Genomic DNA, 16,353 nt, shown 5'->3' with positions numbered 1-16,353 from the left:
TATTAAGTGTCTTGATCACTACCCTTAGCCTCAATGTCTTGAAGCATGATCTCTCACTTAAGCTTTCTCTTTCTTCTAGGCTGGCTGGCTAGGCTGCTTCTGGGATATGCACTGCATACAAATGCATACATACTATGCTGGAATTAGAGGCACATACAGCCATGTTGTATTTTTTTTTTTTTTGTTTGGGATTTGTTTTGTTTTATTTAATTTTGTTTTTCTTTTTAACATGGGTTCTCAGAATTCAGACTTGGGTCTTTATGCTTGTACAGGGGGTGCTTTTACCAGCGAGATGTTTTTACAGCCCCACACCCTACACTTCTTTACTCTTTTGCTTGTTAGTATCTGTTTAAGGTATTTACGTATCTTAGCTCTATGGGTGCTGCTGAAATGAACATCTCATGAGTACAGATATGAAGTATATCTCATATATATATGAGTACATATATATGAAACAAAATCAGTACCTTGCATGTATATGTATGTATATCCAGAACTTGAAATTCTGGAGAATGTGGTGATTCTCTATTGTATTAGTAGTATTTATATTTGTATTCTTTGAAAATTTCAGATATATTTATACTGAAATGATTCTTCCCAACAAGCCCCTCCTACCATGAATACACACACACACATTAGTGGGTGATGGGAAAGAGCTACCATTTTCTTTAGTAGTAAAACTATTAACGTTGCTCACATTCCTCTGTCTCTGTCTCTTTATCAATCTATGTCTCTCTCTGTGTCCGACTCTGTCAAACTCTCTGTGTCTGTCTGTCTGTCTGTCTGTCTGTCTGTATCTATCTATCTATCTATCTATCTATCTATCTATCTATCTCTCTATCTATCTATATCTATCTATCTATCTATCTATCATCTATATATCTATATCTATATCTATATCTATATATCTATATCTATATATCTATATCTATATCTATATCTGTCTATATATATATATGTACCTTCCTGACCTTAACTGTTGGTATATATCCAACACCTGGTACTGAAATTTTTATTGCATAGTCCAAGGCTTCAGGAAGGAGCAATGGAAGCTTCATACTATTTTCCATAATGGTTTTATCAATCAAATTTGTATCAGGAATGCACAGGAATTCTCTTTTCCCACTTCCTTTCCAGTATGTATTGCTGTGGATATCATTCTATATAAATAAAACACTGATGGCCAGTGACCAGGCAGGAAGTATAGGCAGGACAAGGAGAGAGGAGAATTGGGGAAACAGGAAGAAGGGGGAGACACTGCAGCCACCGCCAGGACAAGCAGCATGTAGAGACTCTGGTAAGCCACCAGCCACGTGGCAAGGTATAGATTTATAAAAATGGGTTAATTTAAAATAAAAGAACAGTTAGCAAAAAGCCTGCCACGGCCATACAGTTTATAAGTATTATAAGCGTCTGAGTGATTATTTTATACGTGGATTGTGGGGCTGTGGGCTTGGTGGAAGCTGGAGAGAAGCCCTCCAGCAACAATGTATGTCTTTTTTTTTTTCTTGCTGATAGTCATACTAATGAGTGTAGGTGATAACCAGTTGTGTTTTTGATAAGTTATTCCTCAAGGATTAGAGATGTTGAACACCTTTGTAGCACACCAATTTTCTTTTGGGATAAATGTTATCAATTGACAAATTTCAATTGAGAGATGTTTGACTTTATCAACTATTTGTTTTTACGTTACTTCTTTCAGAGTCTGTTCTGTGGGTACCTATGTGCACGTGGACCCCAGATCACTTCCTCAGATATATAACAAGGAGCAACAGCCCTTAGACCTTACTGTCTGTGTATCTATTCACGCTTTCAATTCAATTTGTCGAAGTCTAGCTTCGTCATTAATTTAACAATTGCTTATGAGCCAATTTCGTAAAGGTTCTGTGGTGAAAGTCAAACCCTTGACCAGTGTCTGTCCTCATGGGAAAGTAGGGACATTGAAACAACTGCGCTAAAAATACAAGCCGAGGGGCTTGAAAATTGAATGCCCTTCAGGAGAGGGAGGGAAAGAAGGAAGTGACTCTCTGTCTGGACTTCCCTGAGGATGTGATATCAGAATGAAGATACAGGGTGAACTGGAAAGAATTGTCCGAATAGAAGCAGCACACAGAGTTGCTGTTGAATGCAAGACATCAGAGAAGGAAAGTAAGCCAGTGAGGGAAGAAAGCACAGACCCACAAGTTCTGCTACAAATCCAAACGCCGCTAAGATGCCGGAAGCCTTGTCTGTTGCATTCACAGTCAGGACAACTATCCCTGTTCCAGTGTCAAATAGTGGGGACACTCAATATATGTGGAAATATATATTTTTATTCCTTTTTAAAAATGTCTTTCCTTTTATTTTTTGAGATTACAATATAATTACATCCTTTTCTCCTTACTTGCCTCCCTCAAATCCCTTTGCCATGTACATCCTCGTTGCTTTGCTTCAAATTTATGGCCTCCTTTCTTTTATATATATATTAGACATGCTAACATGAAAGCAGAGAAAGCTCAAGAAGCCTCATCCCAGGTAAAGAACTTCCGGTAACTAAGGAATGCTGAGAGTATGAGAAATAGTTTTCTCTACAGAAGATCATACCAACATACCAACTGATCATGTAATACCAAATGGTCAGCCCTGAAAATGTCCATACAAGTAATATAATATGGACTGAGAAGATTATATTTATATGTTGAGAAATCTTTATTTATTTTCCTCTGACTCACATACATGGTTAGTAATAAAATGATTGAAGCTTTATTTGCAATATTAATGTAAAGTTTATCTTATCTTGCATTTCTATTGCTTCCATTTTTAAAATCTAACTTCATCACCATAGAAAATTTCTCCTATATAATGTTCTCCCTTTAAGATGAATTTCTTTTCATTAATATATTCTCTATAATACTTCTAATCTAATTTATTAATATCATAACTCTGTGTGTAACATTGTCTTCATCAAAAGTCTTCAATATCTCACTGTTGTCTTTTAAACAAACTCAAGTTTCATAATTTATTATGTATCCATCCAGGCATCCAAAATTTATTTAGTGCCTACATGAGATTTTTCTCTGGGCCATTGTAATTCAACTACTGGCTTTACTTTGCCCTCACTTCAAACAGGATAGAAGTGTGTGAGGGTTTACATATCCCTGAGACTTCCACAGAACAAGATTGATAGCCTGAGATCTAAGAGATCTATTGTCTGGGATGTAACTGCTCTGGGGAATTTTTGACACTCAAACATTCCCTGTGGAACCAGGCTGAATTAAGATCTCTCTGGGATTTTTTTCTGAGAACACTATCTTCCCTGGCATCTTCCCCCATTCTTCTCCAACTTCATTTTTCTACCCACTGCCTTTCCTTAAAGTTACCTGAGCATGAGTTATCTTAGGTTCAATTTCTGGCAGATGAAAGCTAACAAATAGATCCACAGTTGTCATTAAAAATGACTTTGTAACAAGTTTTAAAATGAACATAGAAAACAGTACCAGCCATTTTGATATGATGTCATCCATAATACTAATATTTTGCAGGTATAGTAAGATGAGATAAAAGAAATACTGATCAGATCAGAGACATGATAATAGAACACCATCATACCCAAATCATGTCTGACCTCAAGTTCAAAGGAATAGGGTTTTTTTTTTTTTCAAGAAGAAATTAAAGAAAACCTTCTAGATGAATTAAATGAATTAAATTCATCTAGATGAATTAGATGAATTAAAAGACCCAATGGCATGAGATTTACAAATATCTCAACTAATTCATTATTATTAAATACAATATTTGATGCTGGGGAGAGGCATAGAGTTGCTTCTCAGCAAACAAATTGAGGAAATATGAACCCAAGATATTCCTAAGTGTTCTGAAAAGGAGTTGATTTACTTTAAATTGGTGGATACAATATGCCGATTCTTGAGGATAAGGCCATGATAGTTAGATTTGTAGCTGGTGCTTTGCAAAGCAGGCTTTGAAAGTTGAATACATAGACAGTTCAAAGAAATATTGGCCTGAAATAATATACTTGTGTATAACAGAAAAAAAATACAGCTGAGAAGGGAGTTAATGGGAAAAATCTGAGGGAAGATGTGGGAGTTCTATTAAGTTCTATTAAGTCAGTGAGAGGGAAAACTTTAGACTTTGGAACATCTTTCTCCTCCCACAATCAGTCACAAGTTCTAATAGATACATTTATTTCTTTGTCATACATCATCTAATACCAGACCAGCATTTCCTTCCCATCTTCAGTTCTTACTCAATTATTGTCTTTTTATGATTTTTATATTTTCCATATTTCATAAACATATTTTTCATTTTCACTATATTGAAAACACACTGTTCTTCATTAAAAAAATAAATAGGGCCAGAGAGATGGCTCAGTGGGTAACGGTGCTTCCTGCCAAGACTGACAACCTGAGTTCAATCCTCAGAACCCACATGATGGAGCCAGAGAACTCACTCTCAAGAGCTGTCCTCAGATCTTCACCTATGTCCTGTGTCATGAACACAAATATCCATACACATATCCAAACAAATGAATAGTTATATATAACTAAAAATTTATAAGATGAGAATAAATTGTAAGCATAGAAGTGTTGATGCAGACTACTTACTTAAGAATTATTCTGTTGATCATAAGAGAGTGTTCAATGATGAACATATGTGAACAAAGTGTTCCTTTTCAATATTCACTAAAGAAATGTCAGCAAAAAGAATGCAAATATCAGATCAGTGAATGTTTCAAGTGTGAAGCATTTGATTTGTCTAAGACCTAGCAAATTAAATTTTCTGCCTCTTCTGATCCAACAGTGACACCACTGTAATTTTCATGTGTATCAGTTCCTATATAGATATACAAAGATTTGCATACCAGTGTTGTATATAACAGCAAAAACACTGGATGCACTTTGTTTAAAAGTTGAAGAATAATAACTAGTTAAATATCCTGATTATTATTTGACTTATGCTACAGTGCAATGACTGTTTTGGTGTAAAATAGTCAATTTTTTGCATTCTCTTATTATGTATGTGTTCTTATATTTTTGTGTGTATGTGACTTTACATCCCGCAGCCAATGTGCTCAGTGCATGAACTCTAGTACACATGTAGAAGTTGGATGGTAATGGAACTGTTGATTCTTCTCTTCTATCCTGTGGGTTCTAGAGGTCAAGCTCAGCTTGTCAGGCATTGCAAACTGAGCATTCCCACCAGCAAAAAGTGTTTGGTGTAAATGGAAGAGGGTATTAAATTTTTAGAGTATAATCTCAATCATTGCATGATAAGTGCATGCATACATTGCAAACTTCCAAAATAGTGAATTCAAACCTTCTATATCTTCTCCCACTGGAGCTTGCATAAGTCAGACCTCAGTTATAGTTGTGTATTTCTTCCCCACTGACAATGTTATTTGACTATGGAAAAGTGATAGGCTAGTATTGGAGACATGCACACACACACACACACACACACACACACACACACACACACAGTGATAGAGAATAAGGATGAAAGATGTTATATTAGCCTGTTTTAACTAGAGATAAAAATCCTCATAGAAAGACTTTATGACAAGAACATTTAAATACAGGCAAAGGGAAGCTGATTATACCTCACAGGGTGTTAAACCAGCCTCTATTGTTCAGGACTTCTGAGCCCTTGGACAGATACCCATTCTGTGATCTTAAGCAATGGAGCTTTTATGGTCAGAAAATCAAATGAAATGAGATGAAAAGGTTATTGGTCACTATTTATATCCTCTCTGTATATATGTATTTGTGATGGTTTGACTAATAGTGGCCTTCATAGGCTTATATATTTTAATGTTTAGTCATTAGAGAGTAAAACTACTTGAAAGGGAATAGAAAGTATGGCTTTGGTGGAGGAAGTGTGTCACTTGGGTGGTCTATGATGTTTCAAAAGCCCTAGTCAGGCCTTATGGTTCTTCTCTTCCTGCTGTCTGTGGATCCCAATGAAGAACTCTCAGGTAATTCTCTAGCAACACATCTGCCCTGTGTGTCACTCTAGAGTGAAACTACTTGAAAGGAATTAGGAAATACAGCCTTGTTGGAGCATTGTGGCTTTGTTGAAGGAGATGTGTCATTGGAGACAGGTTTTGAGGTTTTAAAATCTGAGGAAGGCCGCTCTTCCTGTTGCCTGTGGATCTGAAGTAAAACTCTCAGTACTCTATTCCAGTACCATGTCTGTCTGAGTGCTTCCCTATCATGAGGATGGACTAGTAAGCAAGCCCTACTTAAAGACTTTTCTTGTAAGCATTTCTATGCCCATGGTATCTCTTCACAGCAATAGAACACTGCCTAAGACAAAAATTAATTTCAAGTTCACAGATAAATAAGAGATTTTAATGGCTGGAAAGATGTCTCAGTGTTTAAGAGAGCTTGCTGCTCTTATAGAAGACTTGGATTCAGTGCCCAGTATCCACAATCCCCAAACCCAGCTACAACCACCTGTAACTCCAGGGCCAGTGAACCTAGCACCACTTTCTGACCTCCAGAGACATGAGCATATACATGCACAGCACATACACATTATTAATACACATTAATAAAGATAAGCACATATTTTAAAAAACAAATTTTTGGAGTTTTCCATAGGAAACTAAAATTTCAATGTGTAGTAAACCAGGGTATTTCAGTCTGATACCACTGCCATAGTCTTTCTAAACTATTAACAAATATGTTCAGATTATGCTCCTAGTTTAAAGGAACACATTTTACACTGGAAGCCAGTAAGCCATGTAGTTACACTCTAAAGCCTTGTGAGATAGCATCTACAAAATGTAAGGCTTTGTGTTCTGACCTTAAATCTATTTCACAGACAACCTGACGTTTCAGTAAGCTTGGTCCTAAACATTATATACATAAATATTAGGACACAAGATCTAAATTAACAAATGATTAGTTTGCTGCTATAAAATGTGAATGTCCACTTACACAATGCTGTTGAAAATGAGAAGGCATCCCCAGATTTGAGCATGGAAGAGAATCATATACTCCCTTTACTGGGAATTAGGACTGCTTCACATTGGCTAATTGCATGCCTTTCTGCCAACAGCAAAAACACCTTTAGTTACTTTATTTTATTTATCTACTTCTAGGAAATTGTAGACAACAAAATTTCATTGATTCAGAATAATGCAGATGTATTTACCTTTGTAATTTTCAATATATTAATGACGATAACTTATTTTTAGATTTGTTCATCATAGTTGATTCAAATATTTGTTCAAATATTTAGTCATATGTTTTGAGATTAAACATATATCAATCATATATTAATATTCAAAAGAAATTAACAAATTGGAGAACTATTGAAGCTGGACATCAGAAAATAAGGATGAGACCCTAACAGTCCATGTCTGAATCTGGTTCTGTTGCTTTGATTGATAATCTTCCATATTTATTATTAAAAATTTCTATTGGTAACAAAGGATGCTATTATATATTATTATATGCATATGTCATTTCATATATTCTATTTCCAGTGTGTTAAACTGACATGTAAACATGCTTTGTAAGAGAGATGGCTTTATGAGAGGATTAACTCAAGTCTGAAAGTAGAACATTGAGTTTCCATCTCCTATACTGCACAGCATTTTAATGCGATTTAGAAAGAAGACAATGATGCTCAGCATTTATAATTTATCATTTGCTCTTTGGACTAAAATTACTAAGTAGATAGAAGAATTGCATACATTCATTAAGTTTCCAATACCTCACACACTACTGTAATGCAGGATTGTCCAAGAAGATCCAAATAAGTCAGTTGTTACAAATGTTTGGCAGAGGAGTTACAGCATGGGTCTTATACTCCACTTCTCATTGCTTCATGGAGGCATGCCATTTGCAATTTCTTAACACTGACATAACTTTAGTTAATAAAGAGGGAAAAAACTATCACTCTTTACCAAAAGGAATTAAGTGTGCTTGATTTTCTATGGATAAGAGTATGTGTTTATTTCAAGAGCGAAAAACCAGGGCACAATCACAATCAGACCAAAACATTTCCAACCGCCCAATATCTGGGATCTTCTCATGATCTTCTGGACTCCTCCAAAGGGCTTGGGTCACTTCTCTGGCTCTGCCCTTTTCAGCACACACAGCTTGTCTTATAGATTCCAGCCAGCTCCATGAAAGTATTTTACTGGAGACCACAGTTGGGAGACTTGAATTTTAAAAGACTTTGGGTTTTAAAGAGATTGACTGTTCTAAAGGAATTGAAATTTTAATGTGTTTGAATTTTTAATGACTGTGGAACTTTTAAAGTTATTTAAGATCTTGGGGATGAGTAAGACAGGAAGGGTTGTGGCTTAACAGCAATGTGTTTGTTTGTCGAGATGACAAGACGTCGGTTTTATGTGTCAACTTGACAAATCATCAGAGAAAAGGAGGCCCAGTTAAGGAAATGCCTTCATGAGATCCAGCTGTAAAAATTTTCTCAATTAATGATCAATGGGGGAAGGCACTGACTATGGTGGGTGGTGCCACCCCAGGACTGGTGATTCTGGGTTCTATAAGAAAACAAGCTGAGCAAGCTATAAAAAGCAAGCCAGTAAGCACCTTCTCCTCATGGCTTCTGCATCAGCTCCTGTCTCCATGTTCCTGCCCTGTTTGAGTTCCTGCACTAATTTCATGCAATGAGGATCAGCAATGTGAAAGTGTAAGCCTATTAACCCTTCCCCCCACAGAAAGAGTATATATTTACAAAATAGTCATTTGAAGGCCTAAATTTATCTTCCATAGCAAGCTACAAATGGAAGTGTATAAATTTGCATGTCATATGTGCTCAGAAATGCACTATAATTACTATAATTAGTAGTTTTAAAAATGAGTTATAGTATAGTCAATAGATGTACTCTAGAGACAGAACACTGGAAATTCAAACAATGCTTTGAAAACACAACCATGGATAAGAAGCCCTAGTTAGGGACAGAAGTATTTAATGAGTGACTGAATGTAAGAGAAAAAAACAGAGGCAAAAAGATAGTAAAACAGAGACCTGAAGATAAAAAATAAATGGTAAAGATGACATCTGACATCCAGAAAACAAAAGCCTGAGTTTTTCCAGAGGATCTCCATGGGTTATGACAATCAGGTAATTGAGAATTTTCACGGAATTTAGAAAATGGTGCATTCTAGTGAATGGCATCCTTTGTCTGCTCAAGAGATCCAGGAAGGCTGGTTAATATGAGACATCATAGTTGTAACTGGTACCAGAAGATCAGGGAGTTTGCTGTGAGACTGTTTCTCTTAGGAATATCAGAGGCTCTACGTGTAAAGGCTCACCAACATGACTGCCTAAACATGAGCTGAACAAGGACAATAAAAATAGACATATCAAAGTGTGTCTATTTTGGGGGAACATTTGGGGGTCCTCAATTGTACATAGAGAACTACAGTCAACTAAGGAATTCTGAGAAAGGAGAAATAGTCTTCCTAGAGAAGAGCACAGCAATTAGTTATCAAACACCAAAGGGTGAGCACTAAAACACACAAGTGAGCAACATAATATAATTTGAGATGGTTATATGTCTGATTTATGAATATATATGTATATACATATAGGTATGTTATAAGAATTAATAAAAAAAGGTCACAAATTTGAAAGAAAGCAAGAAGAAGTATATGGAAGGATTGGGGGGAGGCAGAAGAAAAAGGGCAAGGGAGACTGATGAAGTTATATTATCATCTCAAGAATAGAAATAAAAAGAATGAAGAACATTAGAAAGCATTTATCATTTTGGTTAGAACTATTGATCACTATTTTTTGGAACTTGAAACATGTTTCCATTAAGGCTTGGTCTCAAGTTCCTAGGTACTTGCTCAGTTACTAATACACATGTACAGATGTGTCTTTTTACTGTGAAATAATTAGAAACCTTCTAATAAAATTAATTAATAATACATTTATTTTCAGGAAAATTGAAAGATTATTTTGCTCTAGGTTTGAAGATTATAGAATTTCTGATGCTATGGAAATTATTAGATATGAGTCAAAATACTATGTCTACAGGTATATAACCAAGCTTTGTTTCTGTCATATCTTTCAAAAATAGACATGGCAAGACCAAGACTCCAGCTTAAAATTTTTTAAGAGTAGAGAAAATACAGATCTGGATTTTCAGGCTGAACATAGTGACCTACTTGTATACTAAATATTCTCTCCACTCCTTTCTCGATGGGCTATCACATGCAGAAAATGTTTCCTTTATTTTCACAGCTGAGTTCTGCTTTAAGAAGTTACATAGTTAATGCTAATATTGACCCTTATAGAGTCCTCATGGTTTTACAATTGTTTTGTGACTTAACTTTTCTCTTCATAGAAGCCATATGTGACACTATAATGCTCTGATTGTTATTAGAATAATAATATTTTGAGAAAGCAACACACTTGAATAAGTTCACTCCCCACTATAAATATTTAACCTTTTAATTCAAATTTCACACCCTTTTACTCATAAAAATATGTGATTACATGAAACTGATCTGAAATGTGTTATAATTGCAGAGATTAATTTTGAATCAGTAAAATTATTTTGGTGTAAATATATGTTTATAATAAGCTGTGCTCAGAATAATAATACTTGTTTAGTTTGGATACACAGAAAGTAAGGTCTAATATTGGCTCTATATGTGATGCTCAGCAAGGTTAATGTTCTTTATAAAATGTATTTTGTTTTTAATTATTTGCACATGCATATGACCTGTATGAATTTTTTTTGCTTGTGAGAGCAGAGTGCTCATGGAAGACAGACAATGGTGGTGTGCCCCTAGGAGCAGAAGTTACAGGCAACTCTAACTTGCCTGGCATGGGTATTTGTAATTAAGCTCATGCTTCATGCATAGGTAGTACTCACTCTTATCTGCAGTCATCTCTCCAGCCTCAAGATTAATATTCTAACTTGAGTTACACCCAACTCTTACATTAATATCATGTTATATATAAAGATATTTCACTTTCTACTCAGCCATTTCATCGTTTTAAAAATAACCATTTTCTTTTCAATCTCACTTATCCCTTTTTCTCAAATATGTATGTCTGCCTACTCCATTTCTATGGACATTCACATTTTATTTCCTGGGACTTCTTTCTTCTCTCAGTTCAATAACTACCTAGATCATAGGTGTCATCTTTTGCTGCATTTTCAAGCCATCTACCTCACACTTTCACGAATATACCTAGAGGGAAACTAGGCTGCTATGTCTGTAATGACTCTTGACAGTTTAGTCTGTATGCTTGTGTTCTTTGTCATAGGTCTAGCCAACATCAGGCTGTGATGCCTGAAAAATTCTTCCTTATCTTGAAACGCAGTGTCAGATTAACACCCTTCTTGTCAGCAAGTCTTAAACTACAATTAAATCCATCCTGTCCCTCCATGTTTGTGTGCTTTTGTGATACTAACCTATCTACACTGTTTTTAATCTGCTTCAGCAACAACACTAGTCTACGGTTTCTTTATCTTAGAAGTACACACAGATGTGTCTGTGTTGAAAATTTCATTATTCTACTCACCCCATTACCCCACACCCCAAAATTATGAGATTAATTATAGGGGTCACACTTTTTGAGCTAATGTTCATGAGACTCTACACAAGGAACCATAATTTCTATTGCAACCCCTATATTTTTACACAGAATTTATAGTGATAACGTTTGCTTTGGTAATTTGCAATTACCTCACCTCCTCTGTTCTTTACATGTTAATTCTCAAAACATAGATGTTGGTCATCACTGATTCCTGGAACCTAGTCTAGTTCTTGGTAGATGTTTGGGAATTATTAAAGTTAGTTTTATGGGGAAATTCAATAATTGATGTCATTTGCTTCTCTAAGGGGCCACATGGAATATGCATGTCAATATAGAACAGAGTAAAGCTTCTAAGCCCAGGAAAATAGGGCACCAGAAAGACTTTGCCCATGTATGCGAGAGATTGAAACTGGGTGCATAAAAGGTAAAAAGCAGTGGAAAGTATGGAGTGAAAGAGAAGTTCACCATGAGCCAGAGCTTTTCCAACAAAAGCATGGTTATCTAAAACCAGAAGTTTTAGTCATACACTTGAGATCATTTTGTCACCAAGGGACTAGAGATAATTTTGAATATAGTCACTTTTTTTCTCTCTAAGACTCACCAGATTATGTTTTGAATATAGAATTGCATAATTGTATTAGACTTATCTCATGGTATGTTTCAGTTCTTTTTATCCTTATAGATACTTTCTACATTTACATGTAGACAAAGCTCTCATTTGTGGTGTCTGAAGTAGAGTTAATGCCTCACAGATGGCCATGCCCACGTGAATATATTATTAAGCATAGTCCACAGAGGCTAGTTGGTAGTGACTAACTACAGTCATTTTTCTTTAAAATATCTGCAAAGCATTCAAAGGAATAAAATGCCAGTCTACCTTTCCCAGCCTAGCTCTTCTGCTGAAAGATCTCAGCAATTTCTTTTTCTAAGGATATGTTAATATGGTCACATGACACAGAGTATGTGTCACACAGAAGCTCCAACATACTCACACTCTCATCTATTCTGTCCCTTATCCTAAAACAGTGACATGATTGCCTGTAGTTGAAAAACGGCTTCTTCTTGGTCTGGTCTACATTTTCCAGGCAACTTTCTAGGTAGCCTGTGTTCCACTACTTTTTCCTGTAGTGGATCTGAGTGGAAGAACACAGTGCCTGGGTATTCTGAAGTCTGATGTATAGATTCTTGTTGATCATAGTATGAAAGGAGTGAGAAAGTTGAAAAGGGTATTATTAATTCAATAGACTTGTCACAGACCTGTTAGTGTCTTCTTCCCTGTGTGTATAATACAAAGCTATCATGAAAACAAGACTGAATCCTTCATAAGAATATTCAGAAATGATCAAGTCACCACTCCTGTACTGCCTGGGGCAGTGCCTAGACTAGAATGTTTGACAAAAGAATTGACTTAAATAACCCATAATTCAAATAAATGGTGGTTGCTCTCCTGAAAGTCCCTTTCATAGATAATGATGTCACTTGTTTATTAGAGTGTGGTATTTATTCTTCTACCTTTCTACCTTTTCAAAAAAAGTCTTTTATTAATTCTTTGAGAATTTCATACAGAGTATTTTGAATCACACTCACCCACTTCCTCCAACTCCTCCCATATCCACCCTTTTCCTCCTTCCATCTCTACCCAACCAACTTTGAGTTTTCTTTTCCTATTCACTGAATACAGTTTGTATTGTCCAAGTAGTCTGGGAAGTGGGGCCTGCCCAGGAGTATTGTGGCATTTGCAGGAGTATTGCGGCATGTTGAGGGACACACCATTACAGAAAACAGATTCCCGTTCTCTCAGCAGTAATGCCAATCACTCTTGACCTAGTAGTGGGATTTTGTGCCTCCCTTCCCAACTCCATACTAGAATTTTGTTAGACTTGTACTCAAATGGATTTGTGCATGCTATCACAACCACTGTGATTTCATGTATATAACTTCCCTGTTATGTCTGGAAAATCCTATTTTCTTCATGTAATTTATCTACAATCTCTGGCTTTTACAGTATTTTTCATCCCTCTTCCATGACGACTCTTGAGCCTTGGGGGAAAGACTGCTGTATGTACATTCCATTTAGACCTGAGTATTTTACAGTCTTTTGTTTTCTGCATTTTGAATACTTGAGGGTCTTTGTGTTGATTGTCATATGTGGCAAGGAGAACCTTCTCTGATGATCATTAAGATATGCTCTCACCTATGGGTATAGCAATAAGTTATTAGGGATTATGTTATTATTATATCCATTTAGCAGAGTAATAGTGTTGGGTCACTCCTACCACTATATGTAGGACCTATATAGACAGTGTCTTAGCTCCTTTAATAGTGAAACCATGGGTTCCATTTCCTGTAGTGGGCCTTGGATCCAACCAGAAAGTGGATCACAGCTACCATCCTAGGGAGCATACATTGCTAGGTCTTGTATTTTGTAGGGAAGACAGCTGGGTAAGATTGGTTATTTGATAGTTTTATTTTAACTTTGCAACCGGTCAGGGTGTCATTAGAAAAAAACCCACCTATACTTCCTGCCTGGCTACTGGTCAATCAGCATTTTATTTATTAACCAATCAGAACAACACATTTAACAAACAGAACATCCCACAGCAAGATGTAAATAAACATGTGCTGCTAACATTTGTTAGACAACAAATACAAGGAATATTGTTGTCCCATTTCTTGGGTAACAGCTAAAAGCACTGTTTTTTTCTTTCTATAAACAACTGAGAATTAAATAAATAAATACTATTTAAGAAGAATTGTAGCTAGAGTTTTCCTGCCTTGCCCACAGTCTGGACAAATCTGTCACCCTCCAGTCCCACAGCCGCTCAGACCCAACCAAGTAAACACAGAGACTTATATTGCTTACAAACTGTATGGCCGTGGCAGGCTTCTTGCTAACTGTACTTATATCTTAAATTAATCCATTTCCATAAATCTATACCTTGCCACATGGCTCATGGTTTATTGGCATCTTCACATGCTGCTTGTCCTTGCAGCGGCTGGCAGTGAGTCCTTCTGCCTTCCTGTTCTTTCTTTTCTCCTCTCTGTTAGTCCCGCCTATACTTCCTGCCTAGCCACTGGCCAATCAGTGTTTTATTTATTGACCAATCAGAGCAACACATTTGCCATACAGAACAAATACAAGGAATATTGTTATCTCAGTTTCTTGGGTGACAGCTAGAAGCACTATTTTTTTTCTTTCTATAAACAACTGAGAATTAAATAAATAAATACTATTTAAAAAGAACAAACGAACTGTTCTCTGAGTAGGCCAGATAAGAAATGGAAGACACTAAAGACAGGGAAGTTAAGGAGAAATACAAAAATGATCTGTTAGGACTAAGAGGCTACGCTAAATTCATTGGGAAATCTTGCCAATGGAATACAGAACCATTGGCTGGCTCTAGAACTGAGTGAAGACCACTCAGAGAAAGAAATATTACAACATTTAAACAGGGAAGAAGTTAGGTAAGAGTAGTTCCCAGCAGGTTAAGCATTTCAAATTTTACATTTAAGATAGGTTAATTTGATACATATTTTGCTAACTCCCTGCCAGTTTCATTTTATTAAATCTGTTCATTTTGCCATGGAAAAGCTTATTTGTACCTACCTTTACCAAAATCAGTGATGATGTCACAGCAGAGAAATATAATACTTGAAAATGAAAAGAAGATAACCACTTCTAATTTCAGCACTAAAAGCAGTATTACTAACCCCTTACTAAGATTTTTTTTTTTTTTTTGGCACAGAAGACTTACTGAATGGGCATTTCAGTAGCACTCCAGAAAGCTAACTATTTGAAACACTTTTTAGACAGGCTATTAAATAAATAAGATGAGAAAAATACTTATAAGACTGACATTTTTTGATTTAGAAAATGCTGGTATAGCATAACCATTAGCTTAAAATGTTTGTTGTCCCGTATATCTGTAAGTTTTGGCTTACATAATAAACTACTAGAGGAAATGAGAAATGTTTGAATTAGGTTATTAAATATATTAAATGTATACCTTCCTCTAAATCATATATATATATATATATATATATATATATATATGTATAATCTGTGCGTGATAGATTTTCTTCTGATCTGAGTAGACATTTGATCTAGAACTGCATGCTTCCCTTAACTCTATCTAGCTTCATCAGTATTCTCACAAATAAAATAATCCCATCTTTTTCATGGAATGGTAGTATCAATCCATGTGCACAGACTACATTTTCTTCATTCGTTGGTTGATGGACATTTGTGTTGTTTCCAACTTTTGCTTGTTGCGAACAGTGCTGCAATAAACATTGGTGTAGACTGCAACACCTTTGGATAAACACCAGTAGGTCAGACTGCAGGGTCAAGTATATTCCTATTTAAGTTTCGGAAGAACCATCAGTGTTCCATCAAGGCTGTACTGATCTTCCAACAACAGTGCACAGCGCCCCTCTTCCTCCCCATCTCACCAGCACTTACTAGCACCTGCCTGTGTCATATATAGTTTGCCAGATGTATGGTTTCAAATATTTCAAACCCCCATTCTGTTTATTGCCTTTCACACTGATTTTGCTATTAAAAAGCTTTCTGGCTTTATGTAACTCAAGTTGTCTTGTTTTCTTTAGGTTCCTATAATTTGGGGGTCATGACCAAATGATGTCTTACACACTCCAGTGCCCTGAAGCACATATTTTTCCCCTACTTGATTCATAGTTTTATGTTTTACGTTTAGTTGTTCATTCATTTTGAATTGAGGTTTTGGGAGAGACTGAATACTCTTTCTGACTGGGGACATGGAGCTTCTTGTACCTGGATACCTGTATCTTTCTCTACATTTG

General features: G+C 35.9%; 1 protein-coding gene across 1 annotated transcript in view; it reads left to right on the top strand.

Moving 5' to 3' along the window:
- Gpc5 (glypican 5) overlaps nt 1–16,353 on the top strand; it is a 1,331,644-nt gene that overhangs the window by 1,147,093 nt on the left and 168,198 nt on the right. The gene's annotated exons all lie outside the window — the stretch shown is intronic.

The sequence above is a fragment of the Peromyscus leucopus genome, chromosome 9, assembly GCF_004664715.2.
Source record: "Peromyscus leucopus breed LL Stock chromosome 9, UCI_PerLeu_2.1, whole genome shotgun sequence".
Taxonomy (NCBI): Eukaryota; Metazoa; Chordata; class Mammalia; order Rodentia; family Cricetidae; genus Peromyscus; species Peromyscus leucopus.
This window is presented reverse-complemented; position numbering and strand designations above follow the sequence as displayed.